The 18,362-nt window shown below is 40.8% G+C and overlaps 1 pseudogene; it reads left to right on the top strand.

Moving 5' to 3' along the window:
• The first annotated feature begins 443 nt into the window (after window positions 1-443).
• LOC100439414 (phosphoglycerate mutase 1-like) lies at window positions 444-17,327 on the top strand (annotated as a pseudogene).
• The last annotated feature ends 1,035 nt before the right edge of the window (window positions 17,328-18,362 follow it).

Here is an 18,362-nt window from a genome sequence, read left to right as displayed (position 1 = left end):
CAGGGGCATTTCCCAGAGCATCCAGGCCCTCAGCCACTGAGGCTTAGATGGCTTTGATGAAGCCCTTTGAGACAAGAGGTAAGTACACAGTAAGTTCCCCACATCATGGAAATTTCAGGAGAGCCTCAACCTCTGTGTGTATTAATTTGCCCATCCCTAACTTGGTAATAATTCTGTTATTTGTTTATATATTTATTTAGCACATACTAAGTGTCAGGCATTATTCTAGGACTAGAGTAATAAGATTAAACAAAAAAGTGACAGTGATAAGTGTCATTTTAAAAACAAGGCACAATATGAGGCTGGACTAAGGAGGAAATGGTCTGTGGAGTTGTCCCTGGGAAGTGAGCAGAGCTCTGAATGGTAGGAAAGAGGAAGTCATGAGAAGAGCTGCAAGCACAGCCTGAGCAGAGGTGGGTGAAGGGAGCGAGGTGCAGAGTGCCATGAGGCAAGAGGGCAGTGTCCACGAGGCACACGGGAGCAGAAGGAGCTGCAGGGATTGGCATGTGGTGGTTGAGGAGCTCATCATCAAGGGGTGCCCTGCTGGTGATGGGAAACCAGTGGAGAAGCAGTTGAGAGGGAACTTGAGCCAACTTGGACATTTAAGAGTTCACTTTTCTACGTGGAGGTGAGATTATAGGTGCACCACAATGGAAGCTGGAAGATGAGGTCGAAGAGCCACTGCAGCTGTACAGTTCTGGTCCAGTCTGGGAAGAGAGTGGTTGGGATGGCAAGAAGTGGTCCAGTTATATTGAAGGTAGGGTGAATAAAACTACATGAGGGATTGAATACGAGGGAATGAGAGAGAATGGAGAACCAAGAGTGAATCATAACTTTGGCCTAACGCATTGAGTGTGTGTCAGTGGTATTTATTTAGACAGGAAAGACCGGAGGAGAACAGGGACAGGGATCATTGAGGAAGAGGGTAGAAATTCAGGACATGTTTCATACACATTCAGTTTGAGATCCCTATTAGTCAGCCAGGAAGAGATGTAAACTAAGCAGCTAGATAATACATCTGGAGCTTAGAAGGGAGATAAAGCCTGGAAGAGAAAACCGAAAGTGATAATGCTTTAGATAGTACTTAGAGAGTGGGAACAAATGAGACCATCTAGGGAGAGTGTACACACAAAGCAGAAAGGCTAAGGACTGAGCCCCGGAGCACAACACATTTAGAGGTTAAGAAAAGGAAGGAAGAAAAAGAAACTGAAAAGGAGAACCTGGAGCGAGTGGAAGCTAAAAAAGAAAGTGATTCAAGAAGGAGGAGTTGGTTAGCTGTGTCCAATGCTGCCCAGAGGTCAAAAAAAATGGGAAGAGAGAGAGAGAGAGAGGATACCTGTCATTTAAATCTCATCAGTGATCCTAAGAAGGGCAGTTAAATAGAATGTTAGGAGTAGGGGGAGCTGGAGGGGAGGAAGGGAAGAGAAAAGGTAATGAGCTAAAGTTGTTTTAGGGTGACCGTTGATAGGTGCTGATAGCAGAAAAAAAAATACACTCACAAATTTTAACAACCCTAAATCAAATCCCATAAAGGGACAATGAACCAGATGCCCTCGTTGAATCACATTCTTTTCATTTAAGCTACATTAAATTTCTTCTCATTGAAGCTACTCATTCAAGGTTTTATAAACTCAAATCGAAAATATTAATAAGACACTGGGTGTGGTGGCATGCATCTGTAGTCCTAGCTACTTATCAGGAGGCTGAGGTGGGATGATTGCTTGAGCCCAGGAGTTTGGGGCTGCAGTGAGCCATGACCACACCATTGCACTCCAGCCTGGGCAACAAAGAGAGACCTCATGTCTAAAAATAAAAAGGAAAAGAAAATATTAATCAGATTCCTTTATAAGATTTCAGAATTGTCATTTTACTTCACGTACTCTCAAAGAAACACAGTGTACCCCAAGCGGAATAAAGACTACATTTCTTTCACAAAACTTTCCCTCCAATGTTTTCCTTTTGGAATTGCGTTTACACAGAGTTGCTGGTTTATATCAAGATTCACTTGAAATAATAGTGCAAAACTCTGTATCCCACCTTTCTTTGCATGGCCAACATCAACATTTTTAAAAATTTTGTTCTACATTAGAATACCTTTCTCAGTCTTTTGAAATGTGTCCATCCCTTGATGTTTTAATCAAATATTGGTTGTTTTAAAATCTATTTTGTGGCTTCCATACTCATATTTGTAAGAAATTTAAATTGATATCGTAGAGTCTGAAAACATATTTTGTTCCTTTATGAAATATTTATCATGATATTGGAGATGTGTTTTTTTCCATAAGATGTAAATACAATGAATTTATATTTTCATCAAAATAGTTGAAAAAATATTTCCCTTGACAAACATATACTACACCTATCCACTTACAGTGGTATAAAATTTGTATATATTTACAAAATCTTTAAATTTCAGATTTTTAGATTTTTGATGTTCATAGTTGTTATAAATTTAAATATCTCAAATCCTTCTATTTACAAAATGTGTTTATTGCATAGTTTTATTTGTTTATTTTCCATTTGTCTTCAAAAATTAAAAAGTGAATGATGAGGTTTAGAATATGATTTATGGTTAGTTGTAGGTTATCTCAAACATTCGCTTCTGCCCAGAATATCAATGAATTATTTCTCTGGATGCATGTGGAAGGCAGAAGGTATCCTTTCAAAGTCCGTGAAACGAGCGTAGACTTTGGACTCGAAGGTAGGTCTGAGTTGTCCTGGGCATTTCACTTACACACTGAACCTTCACTGTGTGTGTGTGTGTGTGTATGTGTGTGTGTGTTTGTGTGCACGCGCAGTAGTGAGTCTTCTATTACCTCCCTCACATGACTGTTGGCAGATTAAGGAGATGGTCTATGTAAAATTCAAGGCACATGGCAGGCACATGGTAAATGGACTGTATTTCTATGATGCTCATCTATGTGAATGGAGATGTGTTTGTGCTGTGATTAATCCAATGAAGGTGTTTATGTTCTATAAAATATAGCCAGAGTTTAGAAACAGTTTGTGAAACTTTATTAACACATGAAACCTTTTGTGTTACACTAGGTAATAATAACTTTTAATTAATTAAAAACCTGTCTGTGTATTAAAATGCCTTACAGTTTGATTAATGGAAATAGATTAGAAGGCAATGTTTTGTCATACTAAAGGTGCATTCGATCGCACATTCAGAGAGAGAGCAAATGACTTGGGACACCATCTAAACAAAAATCAGCAGCTACTAATGAGGCTTGTTAGTGATGCTAATCTATGTAAATGTTACTAATTGAGAACATCTATCTTTTATCTCCAACATTTGGTAATCAGGCAATTAAAGAACAATGACATTCCCGGTGGTTGTTCTTCCTGGTTTCTTTCTTTCTTTCTTTCTTTTTTTTAAGTGATCAAAGAGTTCAGAGTAAGAAAAAAAGAAAGTCCCTTATCAAGAGGTAGGCCTTGCCTTGGGCTACTAGGCCTCATTAAAGACAGAAAAGCTCTGTTGATCACCAATTAACCTGATTTGTAGGAACTCTGATAAAGACCTCCAACAACAGGAGTTTTCTTACTATGGTAAATGACACAGTTTGTTGACAAAAATAAAAGCAACTCATTGAAAAAAAATAAAACAAGACTATAAAGAATTCATTGGTAATGAAAAGTCATTCTGCTCAGAGGCCTGTGTTTGGAGGAGAGAGGAAGTTTTGCCCGTCTGGTGGCCTAGTGCCCACACCAAAGGAGCCAATCACACCTTAAGTCAGGTAGAACAAGCACCCAAAGATGTCTGTCTGATCACCTTGTCAAATCTCTGCTTGCTCCTCCAGGGGCAGCAAAAAACTGATTCCATCAACTTTGTGAAGGGCGACTGGGCCTTGTAGGGTGTACCACATTCCTGGACCAATGGAATTCAGACCTAAGATTGCCTTGGGAGCCAATTGTTAAAGTTTTCAAATATTCCATTTTAAAATTTAACATGGTTTTAAATTATACTGGACAATGTCTATTGTATGTTATTATATATCAAAGATATAGCTAATAGAAATAGCATTAAAGACAGCAATAAGGAGACTACACAGCATTAAAGACAGCAATAAGGAGACTATACACACATTTGAATCCAGTGGAATTCAAATCTAGGATTGCCTTGGGAGCCAATTGTTAAAGTTTTCATGTATTTCATTTTAAAATTTAACATAGTTTTAAATTACACTGGACAATGTCTATTGTATGTTTTATATATTGAAGATACAGTTAATAGAAATAGCATTAAAGACAGCAATAAGGAGACTAAACACCATGCATGTCGCTCAGCACTTTGCCATGGATTACCTCTATTGATCTTCACAATGATCCTATGGCATGCATACTATCCCAGAGAGAGAGAGACACCCTGTATTTGACACCTCACCCAAAAAGTTAATAATTCATCAAATATCCTTTAAATCATTTATTTAAGCAGCTCTTATTTGGTTCTGGCTTTCTTTTCCTTCAGGATCTTAAAGGGCTTCAAGAAACCCTTAAGTGTAGAAAGTAAAATTCCACTGGTGAACTGTGAACTTCCCATTTGGGTGGTGAACGTGCAATGTAAATTTCCCCCAAATGTCTCAGTCCTCCAAGGACTCTGAGAAAAGCAGCCAAAGCATACAGCAGCTGGTTTGAATGGAAGCTATGGAAATCCCTAAATGGGGCGGTGGCAGGTGGGGGTGGGCAATGGCTCGCGCCTGTAATCCCAGCACTTTGTGAGGCCGAGACAGGCGGAACACGAGGTCAGGAGATCCAGACCATCCTGGCTAACACGGTAAAACCCCGTCTCTACTAAAAATACAAAAATTAGCCGGGCGTGGTGGTGGGCACCTGTAGTCCCAGCTACTTGGGAGGCTGAGGCAGGAGAATGGCTTGAACCCGGGAGGCGGAAGTTGCATCGAGTGGAGATCACGCACTGCACTCCAGCCTGGAAACAGAGCGAGACTCCATCAAAATAATAATAATAATAATCCCTAAGGGGTGTAAAATTGTAGTAAAATCATTGTAAATGTGTGTGAATGGGGTCTATCTGGCTCCTTTTACTTCCCTCTTGTATTCCCCGGTGGTGTCTTTCTCCTCCATCCTGTAGAGTGACCCTAAGAGGCCCAACACAGACCAGAAAGAAAGCAGCGTAAGCACTGCCCCATCGTCCTTAAAACAGTATGTTTGCTTTATCATGATCGACTCAAGGAACAGCCTAAAAAGGAACATCTTTTTAGGACAATCAGAATCTCTATTTGTATTCATCTTACATTAATTATTATTTGCATTATAACTGTTGGTGGTTGCTAGCTTCAGATCAGTATAGGTTTGAATATATTGCCACTTCCAAACATTGTTTTTCTACATATGAAGTCTCCCTGAATTTAAAAAGTTTAAAATAATGTCCTGTAGCATGCTGTTTTATTTCTTTCATTTGATGGTCAAAGAGAGAAGCTCAAGACTGAAAGAGAACTAATGATAAGCATAGCTCATTAGCCGGCTAGACTATTGTGAAATTGACTATGATTTCATTTCTGTAATGTGATAAATGATGTAAACAAAAGATTTACATATGAGACTGACTTCCCAGAGCTTTAGTAACTGCACATTGTAAGATATAGATATAGGGGTAGGATGGAGGAAAAAGCCTCTTGTCTCTTAATTGGGTGTTTGTTTCACTGAGCTGATAGATTCTGAATGCTAGATAAAATTTATAACAGTATTTCTGAATATTATCATAAGGCAGTGGTTTTCAAATTTTAGTGTCTATAAAAATCCCCTGGTGTTTGCTAAAATGTAGTAAATCCAGTTTGAGGGCCCCAAACTACTTTAACAGGCAACCCTCTACACACACACATGCACACACACACATACACACACACCCTAACTGGTGATTCTGTTACAAATAGTCCAGGAAGTAAAAAAAAAAGTTTTTGTTTTTTGTTTGTTTGTTTGTTTTTGAGACAGAGTATCACTCCCATGCCTGAGGCTGGAGTGCAGTGGCACAATCTCAGCTCACTACAGCCTCAACTTCCTGGGCTCAGGTGATCCTCCCAACTTAGCCTCCCGAGTAGCTAGGATTACAGGCAGGTGCCACCAAAGCCAGCTACGTTTTCATATTTTTAGTAGAGACAGGATTTCACCATGTTGCCCAGGCTGGTCTCAAACTCCTGACCTCAAGTGATCTGCCCACCTTGGCCTCCCAAAGTGCTGGGATTACAGGCATGAGCCACTGCACCCAGTTGTCAAAAAAGTTTTGAGGCTAGTTTTACTTCATCAAAAAAATATGTGTTGAATGCTTAGTATGCATAAAGGGAAGATATCCAGAGACTATAAGATATGTATGATGGCTTTCCTTCTTCCTCTTTTATCTAAGAGATGATTAGAAAATTAACTCAAAGTGAGAGACTTGGTGACCCATTGTAAAAGTATTTATAAGCTAGAAAATCCATCTCAGGAGATCTGAATTAATGTTAAAACAACAATTGGGTTCTTGCATTACTTCCTGACATATTTTACAACAATGAATTAATCACATTTGCTCCAAATCTAGGGTATTGGTTTCTATTTCCATTTTAAGGATTTACTGAGTAGTGCTAGGAAACACAGGCAAGAAGAGAGAAAAGACAATGTATTGACTAGTGATTTGGGGGAACCACCAAGTGATGTGGATAGTGTGCAAAGAATACAAATGATTCCATCTGTGTTTTTTAAATACCTTCCTCTGGTCATCTCTCCATGATTTGTGTGAGAAGCATCCCCTGGTTGAAGTCAGGTGGGCATAATCTAGAAAGTTTCCCTGATAGGCTAAAGCAAGCAGGGCTCAGAAGAAGAGAGAGAGAGAGAGACAGAGGAACAAGGGTTGCTTGGTGAAGATGATTCTGACAGCCACAAATGGAGCAGGAAGGGGAGAGATTAAAAGTGACATAAAAAAGGATTGCCTGACTTAAGGTCTTGAAACCAATAGGTAATAATTTGAATATGACCCAGAAGCTAATGGGAAGTCATTTGAGGGTCTTGAGAAAGAAAGAATGGAAACAGCAGGCATAAAAGATTATGCCTGCTGCAGAAGATTGGACCAATGTGAAGAACGAGAGGCCAAGGACTGAGGAGGGCTGGCAGGGAACCCCAGATCACAGTGATGTCCTACAGCAGACGGGAACTTGGTGATTACAATGAGGAAGGAAAGCCACGCAGATTAAGTGGCTTTTCCCTGACCCAACTGCTAGTTACTTTGCTTGCTTATTTGTATTCTGCATATATGTATGTGTATCCTGTCTTACTCTTAACATAAGATTTAAAGTAGTTTGTTTATTATGTCTATCTACTCCACCAATTTCCAAAATAGTTCACCAAATAAGCTATAAGCCAAAGTTCAACTAAATCCCAGTTTCTGGGGGTGGATCTCAGGCTTCAATATATGTTTTTAAACTGTTCCAATAATGCTAATGTGCAGCTAAGGTTGAAAACCACTTTTCCAAATGTAGCAAAGGGAACAGATGCTCTCATGTCCCTGAGATGCTCAACACTGGTAACAAGATTAGGGGCAGATTCCTGTTAGCTGAGGCCAAACAGGAAATGCATTGGGCAAACAGCTTTCCTTTTTTTCTTTTCTTTTCCTTTTTTTTTTTTTTTTTTTTTTTTTTGCTAAAAGAAATGGTAAGTACCTGTTTCCACTGACAAAACTTTTAGGAATAAAACTCAAGTCAAAAAGTAGTGCATGACTTTTCTATAAGGTTTTTGTGAAAAAGTCACTAAGGTCAGCTAGGATTTTTTTAAAAGTTGTACAAATACTTTGTACAAATGCACCGTTCCTCCGTGGACATTTATGAGTGCCAGTGACTGGGTTCACAACACTGATGTACAATGGAAGGCATTACTCCAGGAAACTGAGTAAATGGCCCAGCTAATTTAGAAAAAAAAATCTAAAATCCTAAATGAATATGAGATGTTTGAACAAACCTCTAGCAGATGCTGAATTGCCAACAGCTCATGAAATAATTCTCAAACATGAACCTATAGTGAAGATATTTTATGATCTTATTTAAACTGAGAACCGTATGCTTTAATCACTAGACATGATGAAGGAAAAGGTTATTCATCTGTTGCTTGTGTTTTAAAAGTGAGATTTTTTTTTCAAGTTCAGCAGGAGGCCAACCCTCTTCAAACTAAAACCAAAGGCTTTTTCTTCAGAGAAATGTGATGTTTTCATCTGAAAGTAGGTTTCCTTCTTTCCAAGAATGCAGATACCTGGTTGAAAAGCAAAGTCGTATGTCTTAGAAAGTAGAAACATGGCTGATCAGAAATCCAGCTAGAACTGCCACCTGCCTAGGTCTCATTCCCAAACTTGAGCTCCCCCACCTGCCTTCCATTCCATGTTTTCCTATTAGATGTTAAGATTGAACCCACAACACAAATACAGGGAAAGAGGAAGGAGAGAAAAACATAGCAAGATTAGCCAATAGTGTGGCAGAAAAGGGAAGGCAGTAGGATGGGGGCAGGGGTGGGGCTTGGAAATTGCATGTGTTTGTCTCATGCCAAAAACTCCCTGACAGCAAGATTTGGAAAATAATTTTAAGAAAAATTCAGTGATCTGGATGCTATGCCCATCTGACACCAAATATCTGGTCACCTGGGGCATCTGGGAGATTTTCTGGATTCTTCATTTTTTATCCGAATGTTTGGCCATGCTTGGATGCCACCAGACAGCACTCATGGATAGAGTGGCTGAGAAGATGTCTACAAAGGGGAAAGAGAATCTGACCTTCTTTGTCAGAATCCAGTTAATCCTACTAATAAGATAGAAAAGTTTAAACCCAAACAGGAGTGTGTCTGGTTAAATTTGGATTAACAGAAAATATACCACGAAGAACCCTAAAAAAGAACAGTAGTAATTATGCCCACATGAAAGAGGGGCATGAGTTAAACCTGCGCCAGCAGACCAGAGAACATGCCTTCCAATATGGCAAGATTGCTGTAGTTGTATTAATACAACTTTGTCTTAATTATATGATTGATGTGGGCTTCAAAAGAAAACTCAGAAGCCACAGTGGCTCCAAGGGCATGAGCATTATTGAAAGGATAAAGACAGCTTCCCCAGAAGAAAACCACTCGAAGAGGAAGCCTGGGAGGTTTGCATGGCAGAACTAATCAATAATGTCTTGGTTTTATCTATATTAAGTTTAATAAAATTTGATGACATCCGTGATTGAAGATCACACACACAATTGTGGCAACATCAAAGGTATTGTGCAGCATATGTTCAGCCTGGGAAGTATAGCAAATCAGAGACTGGACGTATATGACACTGCACACCATGAGAACACAGAGAACACCAAGACAGGAGCATTCCCTGAGTGCCTTCTCCTCCTGTGTTTACAAAATAAGCGGGGTAAGCTTTCTCACCAGCCTTCACCAACCCCCTTTTCCTCTCATTCTCTCAGCTGTCTGATATCAGAATTTTAAAAGAATAGGTTAAAAAAAAAAAAACATACTTCTACAGTTACTTCCAAAATCTGCCCAATAAACAAAAGCCTGTCCTGGATAGATTTTCCTTTTATCTTATCCCATGAAGCCAAAGGAAATGAGAGAATTTCAAAAGTGACTCAGCACAGAGGAAAGGGGGAAAACTGGATAAATTGCCACCCAGTCCCTTGCAAAAAAGGGGACGAGGACTTTGTTGTCAAATTTCACATGCAGCTCTGCAGAACAAAAGAAGAAAATGAGACCTGCAATTACCTCAGCTTTAAGAGCTCAGTGAAAATCGCTTTAATCCCCCGGAGTTTGTACCACTGTCATATTTTACTTTCTCTTCAACAGGTGTGCAAATTGTTTGGACTGGAGCTGGAAAACAGCATTCAGACCCTATGGGCTGAACGCGAGCAAAATATTTGCTTAGTTGCAGCTGGTCATCTCATATCTTCTTCAGGAATGAGGAACTGGTGTCATGGTAACTTATTTTAATCAGTTTGGCAGCAGAAAATATTATGATTTTACTCACAAAAGTGATTCAGGTGGGTGAGCCTTCCCGGGGTTTTATATCAAAGAGGTAAAAGCAACCATTGTTTGTTTGAATTCAATTCTAACAATTCAGCCGAGGAAAACAGTATTAGTTGTCTTTTTTATACCTGTGTTCAATGCCATTTTATACTTGAGGATCTCTGATAAGCCAAATGCCCAAGCAACATCACACATTATGAAATTTGAAGGGTTTTTTTCCTTTCTTTTTGCTTTGCTTTAAAAAAGTCATATGTCGCAGAATCCCCCCAAAAATGGCAGTAAAGTTATGTTATTAACAAACTAAAAAAATAACCATGCTTGTGACAGGAATCACTTTCCTAAAACTGATTTGGGTCCTTTTTTTTTTTTTTTTTTTTAATTTTACAGCTTTATTTAACGTATTTGATCAGCGATTAGTTCTCATCCACATTGACTGTAGATTTTTTTAACGTGGTAACAGGTACATAGGTAACGAAAGTATAGTGCCTTATTTGGTGAATCTTCATCCTCATTATGTTTTCTGGGCAACCGCACACGGATTTGGTATGGGACATTCCTTATTCCTTTGGCCCAGACAGCTTTGTTGAACCTGGTATCCATGTGCACATCTGGAGTTCCCATCTCCTTCATGGCAAATTTTCGAATCTCTTAGAGTGCCCAAGGGGACACTTGTTGATGGAGTATTCTCGGGTCACCGCCTCATTGATGGCAGAATGGCCCTTTTTCTTCTCGCCGCCCTTCTTTGCGGGAGCCATTCTGCCAAATCTAAGTTGGAAAGGAAGACCATTTTTATCTATAAAGCAGATGAAAATTTTCTAAACAAAAGTTAAGTGATACATTTTTTTCCACGATGTCCTCGTTTCCCTGCATAAGTGGACGATCTAAGACTCTAAAGTAGGGCTTTTGACTCAAAAGCCACATTGCTTCTGTTATACTGCTCTACCTTTAATTAAAGAAATCAACACAGGCCAGGCATGACAGCTCACTCCTGTAATCCCAGCACTCTGGGAGGCAGAGGCAGGTGGATCGCTTGAGCCTAGGAGTTCGAGGTCAGCCTAAGCAATATGGCGAAATCCTGTCTCCACCAAAAAAAAAAAAAAAAAAATTTAGACAGTCTCATAACCATGTCAATAGATAGACAGATAATAGATGATAGATAGATAGATAGATGATTGATAGATAGATAGATAGATAGATAGATAGATAGATAGATAGATAGATAGATAAAAAATAAAATAAAAAGGCCAGGCGTGGTAGCTCATGCCTGTAATCCCAGCACTTTGGGAGTCCAAGGTGGGTGGATCAGTTGAAGTTAGGAGTCCAAGATCAACCTGGCCAACAAGGTAAAACCCCATCTCTACTAAAAATGCAAAAATTAGCCGGGTGTGGTGGTGCGTGTCTGTAATCCCAGCTATTCAGGAGGCTAAGGCAGGAGAATCGCATGAACCCAGGAGGCAGAAGTCAGCCAAGATCGCACCACTGCACTCCAGCCTGGGCAACACAGTGAGACTCTGTCTCAAATAAATAAATAAATAAGCACAATATTTTAAAGGTCCGCTTCTCTCTAGGTTCCCATGTTATTTTCTACAGCTATTTCATAGAAATTGCATGACCATTTAGGCACCAGGAAGGAGGGGACCCACTCCTAGCACCACCAGGATAAAAAGCTTTGCATCACTCAGTTCGGGTCCTCTGAGAAACAGAAACCAAGATAAAATTAGCCATGCAAGAAACTTGAACGTTTAAGTTTGTGAATCCTCTACCTTGGCAGAAGCAGGTCAGATCTTGGGATTTGAGTGTTGCTTCACCAAGAAGACTTCACATCTCTCTGTCCTTGAAAGGAGCTGTCTGCATCTTGCATTTCCTTGCCTCGCTTGGAGACATTCTATTTTGAACTGGCTGAAGCCTCCATCCCCAGTGAAGAGCGATATTATTAACTCTGATTGACCAGGACTGACGGTAAGAGAGTGAGAGTTAGTGCTACATGAATTACACAGAGTGTGTATCAAGATGAAAATAAAAGCTGCAATGTGCAGACAGGAAGGGTGAAGGGTCCATTGAAAATCAGAGAGATTAGCAACTCATCACAGTATTTGTGGGTTATCAGGAGACAGAGGTAATGAAAGTGAGACCTATATCCTTGATCAATAAGAGTTTGACTGCATTTTGAGTTCATTTTCCCCTGCCGAGAGAGAGACAGCAGGCTTACTATTGATCACCGTGTTAATCCATAACCAGACTGGGCCTTCGCCTGGTGGAGCAAGCAGGAAAAATAAGATAATAAGCAGGAACTCTTGATCTTTTATTATGGTGTGCTAGATAAAGAGAGTGCGGGGGTTCAAGGTGGAATACTTTATAGTTAACCCTTACTGTCCCTCTTAATTTGAAATGCGTGAGAAGAAGAATTGCGGCCAACCTTACTCTGACTTTTGTTTGACCTTATTTTGTCTGCTTCCTATCTAAAGTGTGCCATGGCCTCTTTTCAAAGACTGGAGGCTGATTTAAGTGGGCCAAGGGACAACCAAAAATGACATTAGGCCCAGAGTAAAGGAGAAAGGCCCTCCAAACCCCGCTCACAAAAATCAAGCGAAATTAAGCGTTAATTGCATCTGTTTTTTCAATTTTCTTATGATATTTTAGAGTCACTAGATCCAAGAATATTTATGTACATGAGTTGTCAACAATATGTGTCACTCTGCTGTTTCAATAGCAAGCAACATTTAGTTTTTCATAAAAGCATTTGACTAAAGCAGTCAATGCATTGATGTAGACCCATCTTAGAAAGATGGTCCACCTTTTCTTTCAGATCCATCAGAGTTCCCACCTTTGTGTAACCTAGACCCCGGCTATAATTTGGGCATTTCCTGACCTGTCTATTAAAAATCGCCAGGCGCAGTGGCTCATGTCTGTAATCCTAGTTACTAGGGATGCTGAAGCAGGAGGATCACTTGAGCCCAGGAGTGGGAGGCTGCAGTGAGGTATGATAGCTTGGACAAAAGAACGAGACTTCGTCTCTAAAAGTAAAAAATAAAATCTTTCTCAGTGACTCAATATTTACTCATAGTAGTTTTTGCTGAAATTTAGACTAATTCAACCACAACTCCAATTAATCCACATGACACCTTTGTACAAATTAGAAAAATGTGACTCCCCCAGGCAAGCACAGCCTAAAAGCAACCAGATAAGATTTCCCCCTTCCCTCATCCCTTCCCCCAGGCACCATTGTACCTAATCCTAAACAGTGCCCTCAAGTCCAGCGCACCAGCAGAGAAAGCAAGAGGATCATGTGAATGTAGCCCACCTACCTGCACCTTGCATGGGCGTAGTTTAGTCTTCACTCTGTGTGCTTGTCCCAACTCAGCTGTCTCTCATTTAGAGGCTTCCTGTGCTTTTCCAACTGAGTTTTCATCTAGTTCTTCAAAATGCTCATCCTTTAACACAAGTTGCACCTATTAGTAAACGGCAACTTAAGTTACCCTGGAGTTAAGTACTCTGAAACAAAGGGAGAGAGAAGTGGTGTAGGTGTGAGCACATTAGTATGAGAGAGAGAGTGAGAGAGAGAGAGAGAGAGAGAAGGGGAGAAAAGAAAACAAGGTTTAAAGAGCTCTGCTTTGGAAACATAATACTTGAGCTGCTCTAATAAGAAAAATTGGGAGATCCATACAAAAATAACGATTTTAAGTATAAAGCAATTTAAAATGAAATGTTTTGTGATGATTTAGCACTTTATCATTGGATAATCAGGGAAGTTAAACAACCTGAATGAGTTTATACAGTGATTATGTGGGAAAACTGGACCCCAACCCAGGACTTCCGAAGCCAGAACCAGTCATTTTTATAAGAGTTAGTCCAAAAAAAGCTGAGGCAGCAAAGTCTACTATGGAATTGATTTTCAGAAACAGGCAATGCTGCTTTGAACTATCATACTTACTGCTGATGATAAGTAAACACTTCTGAAGTGGGTGAGACACTGAAAGTTCCCCTCAAAGCTTAAGGATCCAGCTTGAGAGGGCTTGTTAGTATTAATTTACATTGTGAATAAAGAAAAGATTGTTGAGGAAAGAGGATTTTTCTCTATTTTAAAATGACAAATGGTAGCCATTATCCATCTGAAGCCTCCATAAAACAAGACAGTCAAGTCACGTAACATTATTTGGAGATGGACGATAGCATAAATGATTGTGGCATCAGTTTAGAATAATGAATAACAGAATATCTCACCTGGATAAGCCAAAAACTAGTTGTGAGGCCTTGGGAAATTTCTTTGGGCTTTCCTCTCTTCTAGAATGATCCACATGATCATTCCTGTTTACCATTCTATTGTCTTCCATAGTCAAATGATCCTAGCAGCCTTCTCAGCACCCATGTGTGATCAGAAGTAACAATTCTTGGTCTTTGCAGTAAAGGGGTCAAAAAAGAAGACTGCCACCCAAAGAAGAAAATGAAGTTTGTTATCTGATCCCATATGATGTTTTGGACTTGGGTTTCACTGGTTCTTATTTTAAGAAATCAAGAATAACTTAACAGAGTGGATGTCACCAAAAAAAGTTCATGGAAACAGTCAAAAACATAATGGCTTTGGGAAAATGTTCATTTCTAATTTCATAAAAATGAGGATCTAATTTAAAATGAAAACATGATGTTTGGTAATTGCTATCATTTGAATGCCTGTGTCCTTCCGAAACTCATGTTAAGACTTAATCCCCAATGCAACAGTATTAAGAGGTGGGGCCTTTGGGGAAATGATTAAGTCATGAGGGCTCTGCATTTTTGAATGTGATCAATGCCCTTAGAAAAGAGGCTTCAGAGAGCTCTCCATCCCTTTTCCCCTTCTGTCATGTGAGGACACAGCGTTTGTCCTCTCTGGAGTACACAGCAATGAAGAACCATCTGGGAAGCAGAAAGCGACCCCTTAGTAGACACTGAATCAGTCAATGCCTTGATTGGGAACTTTCCAGCCTCCAGAACTGTGAGAAATTGATTTCTGTTATTCATGAATTACCCATTCTGTGGTATTGTTATAGCAGCAGAAATAGACTAAGACAGATTGATTTAAAAACTGATAGAGAAAATCCTCTTATAAAAAAACTGTTTTGCACCAAAAGCAATTGCAACAAAAGGAAAAATTGACAAATAGTATCTAATTAAATTAAAGAGCTCTGCACAGCAAAAGAAACTATCATCAGAGTGAACAGACAACCTACAGAATGGGGGAAAATATTTACAAACTATCCATCTGACAAAGGCCTAATATCCAGAATCTACAAGAGACTTAAACAAATTTACAAGAAAAAAACAAACAACCTCATTAAAAAGTGGGCAAAGAACATGAACAGACACTTCTGAAAAGAAGACATTCAGATGACCAACAAACAAATGAAAAAAAGCTCAACATCACTGGTCATTAGAGAAATGCAAATCAAAATCACAATAAGATACCATCTCACACCAATCAGAATGGTGATTATTAAAAAGTCAAGAAACAGGGCCAGGCACAGTGGCTCACACCTGTAATCCCAGCACTTTGGGAGGCCAAGGCAGGCAGATCACCTGAGGGCAGGAGTTCGAGACCAGCCTGAACAACATGGTGAAACCCTGTCTTTACTCAAAATACAAAAATTAGCCAGGCATTGTGGTGCATGCCTGTAATCCCAGCTACTTGGAAGGTGAGGCAGAAGAATCATTTGAACCCGGGAGGTGGAGGTTGCAGTGAGCTGAGGTCGCACCGCTGCACTCCACCCTGGGCAACAAGAGTGAAACTCCATCTCAAAAAAAAAAGTCAAGAAACAATTGATGCTGGTGAGGTTGCAGATAAATAACAATACTTTTACACTATTGATGGGAGTGTAAATTAGTTCAACCATTGTGGAAGACAGTGTGATGACTCCTCAAAGATTTACAAGCAGAAACACCATTTGACCCATTCTGTCATAAAGATGCATGCACGTGTATGTTCATTGCCGCAGTTTTCACAATAGCAAAGACATGGAATCAACCCAAATGCCCATCAATGATAGACTGGATAAAGGAAATGTGGCACATATACACCATGGAACTACACAGCCATAAAAACGAATGAGATCACGTCCTTTGCAGGGACGTGGACAGAGCTGGAAGCCGTTATCCTCAGCAAACTAATGCAGGAACAGAAATCTGCATATTTTCTCACTTATAAGTGGGAGGTGAATGGTGAGAACACATGGACACAGGGAGGAGAACACCACACACTGGGATCTGCTGGGTGTTAGGCGGGAAGAAGCAGGGCATCAGGAAGAATAGTTAATGGGTGCTGGGCTTAATACCCAGATGATGGGTTGATCTGTGCAGCAAATCACCATGGCACACATTTATCCATGTGTGCCATGGTGGGTTGCTATGCAGTTGTTACCTGCATATCCTGCGCATATATCCCGGAACTTAAAGAAACATGAAGAAAAAAATAATGAAAGAGTTGAAGAAAAAAATGTTATAAATAGAAAACAGATTCTTTACAAAAAAAATGGCAAATATCGAAAAGTATAAAGAACAAAATATTCAAAAAGCACTCTGGAATCTGCGAACCCCAGTCGGTGCCGCATCCCCAGCCCGCCGCCACGCAGCCTGCAAACTGGTGCTGATCCGGCACCGCGAGGTTGCGTGGAAGCTGGAGAACCGCTTCGGTGGCTGGTACCATGCCAACCTGAGCCCGGCAGGCGACAAGGAGGCAAAGCGCGGGGGGCAGGCGCTGCCAGATGCTGGTTATGAGTTTGATATCTGCTTAAGAGAACAATCCGGACCCTCTGGACAGTGCTAGATGCCATTGATCAGATGTGGCTGCCAGTAGCGAGGACTTAGCGCCTCAAAGAGCGGCACTATGGGGGTCTAACTGGTCTCAATAAAGCAGAAACTGCTGCAAAGCGTGGTGAGGCCTGGTGAAGATCTGGAAGAGCTCCTATGATGTCCCACCACCTCCAATGGAGCCGGATCATCCTTTCTACAGCAACATAAGTAAGGATCGCAGGTATGCAGACCTCACAGAAGATCAACTACCCTCCTGTGATAGTCTGAAGGACGCTATTGCCGGAGCTCTGCCCTTCCGGAATGAAGAAATAGTTCCCCAGATCAAGGAAGAGAAACGGGTACTGATTGCAGCCCATGGCAACAGCCTCTGAGGCATTGTCAGGCATCTGGAGGGTCTCTCTGAAGAGGCTGTCATGGAGCTGAACCTGCCTACTGGTATTCCCATTGTCTATGAATTGGGCAAGATCTTGAAGCCCATCAAGCCCATGCAGTTCCTGGGGGATGAAGAGACCGTGCGTGAAGCCATGGAAGCTGTGGTTGCCCAGGGCAAGGCCAAGAAATGAAGGTCAGCGGGCAGGCTACTGTCCCCAGGAGCACTGTCCCTGCCCGTTGCGTCCCTCTGCCCCTCCCTCCTGCACGTGTCACACTGACCACATCTGTAGACATCTTCAGTTGTAGCTGCAGATGGGGACCAGTGGCTCCCATTTTCATTTTAGGCATTTTGTCTCCTGCACCCACTCGCTTCATACAATCTAGTCAGAATAGCACTTCTAGGGCACAGGTTCTCAGTCTAAGCTGTGGAAAAGCTCCCCTCAGCCAAGAGAGTTTAAAGGTAGTGACTTGGGTTTTTGCAAGTGCTTTGTTTATTAAGGACTTGTGAGGAGGAACCATGCTAAGCCATGACCAATGAGGAGAAGTAAGAGAGCCTGTCTGCCCCGTGGAGCCAGTCCTGTGCTCTTCTACAGTCCGGCTACCGCCTGGGGGCTCTAGTCATTTCAGTGAAAGATGAATGTAACCTGCATGGTGATGTTATGACTGTTTCCTCTCTGACCCCAGAGGAACGGGCTCTAGAAGGTTGGGATCAATCCTGAATTTAGTTTAGGTGTTACATTTATTTTTACAAAAAAAAATATATATATATATTATATATAAATAATACAAAACAATAACCCTTCTGGGGTTTCTCGTGGCAGTTGAAATAGTCCCACATATGGTCATCAGAAAATAAGCCATTCCTCATACCAACATGGGACAAGCTCCTTGACCTCTGAGGGGCAGGAGTGCTTCCTGCTGTGTGTTTTAGAATCCCTCCCCACCTTGTTTTGTAGCAGTGAAATGCTTCTTGGTCTTGTCCAAGTATGTCTTCCACTGATTTCTGAATCATATTCTAGTTGCTTGGCCCTGCCACATGGGTCCAGTGTTCATTTGAGCATAACTGTACTAAATCCTTTTTCCAGATCAGTATAATAAAGGAGTGATGTGCAACAGAAAGTAAAAAATTCGGCCGGGCACGGTGGCTCACGCCTGTAATCCCAGCACTTTGGGAGGCGGAGGTGGGTGGATCACCTGATCACCTGAAGTCAGGAGTTTGAGGCCAG

This window comes from Pongo abelii, chromosome 16, assembly GCF_028885655.2.
Source record: "Pongo abelii isolate AG06213 chromosome 16, NHGRI_mPonAbe1-v2.0_pri, whole genome shotgun sequence".
Classification (NCBI taxonomy): Eukaryota; Metazoa; Chordata; class Mammalia; order Primates; family Hominidae; genus Pongo; species Pongo abelii.
The sequence above is the reverse complement of the archived record's forward strand: the minus strand, read 5'-3'. Positions and strand labels throughout refer to the sequence as shown.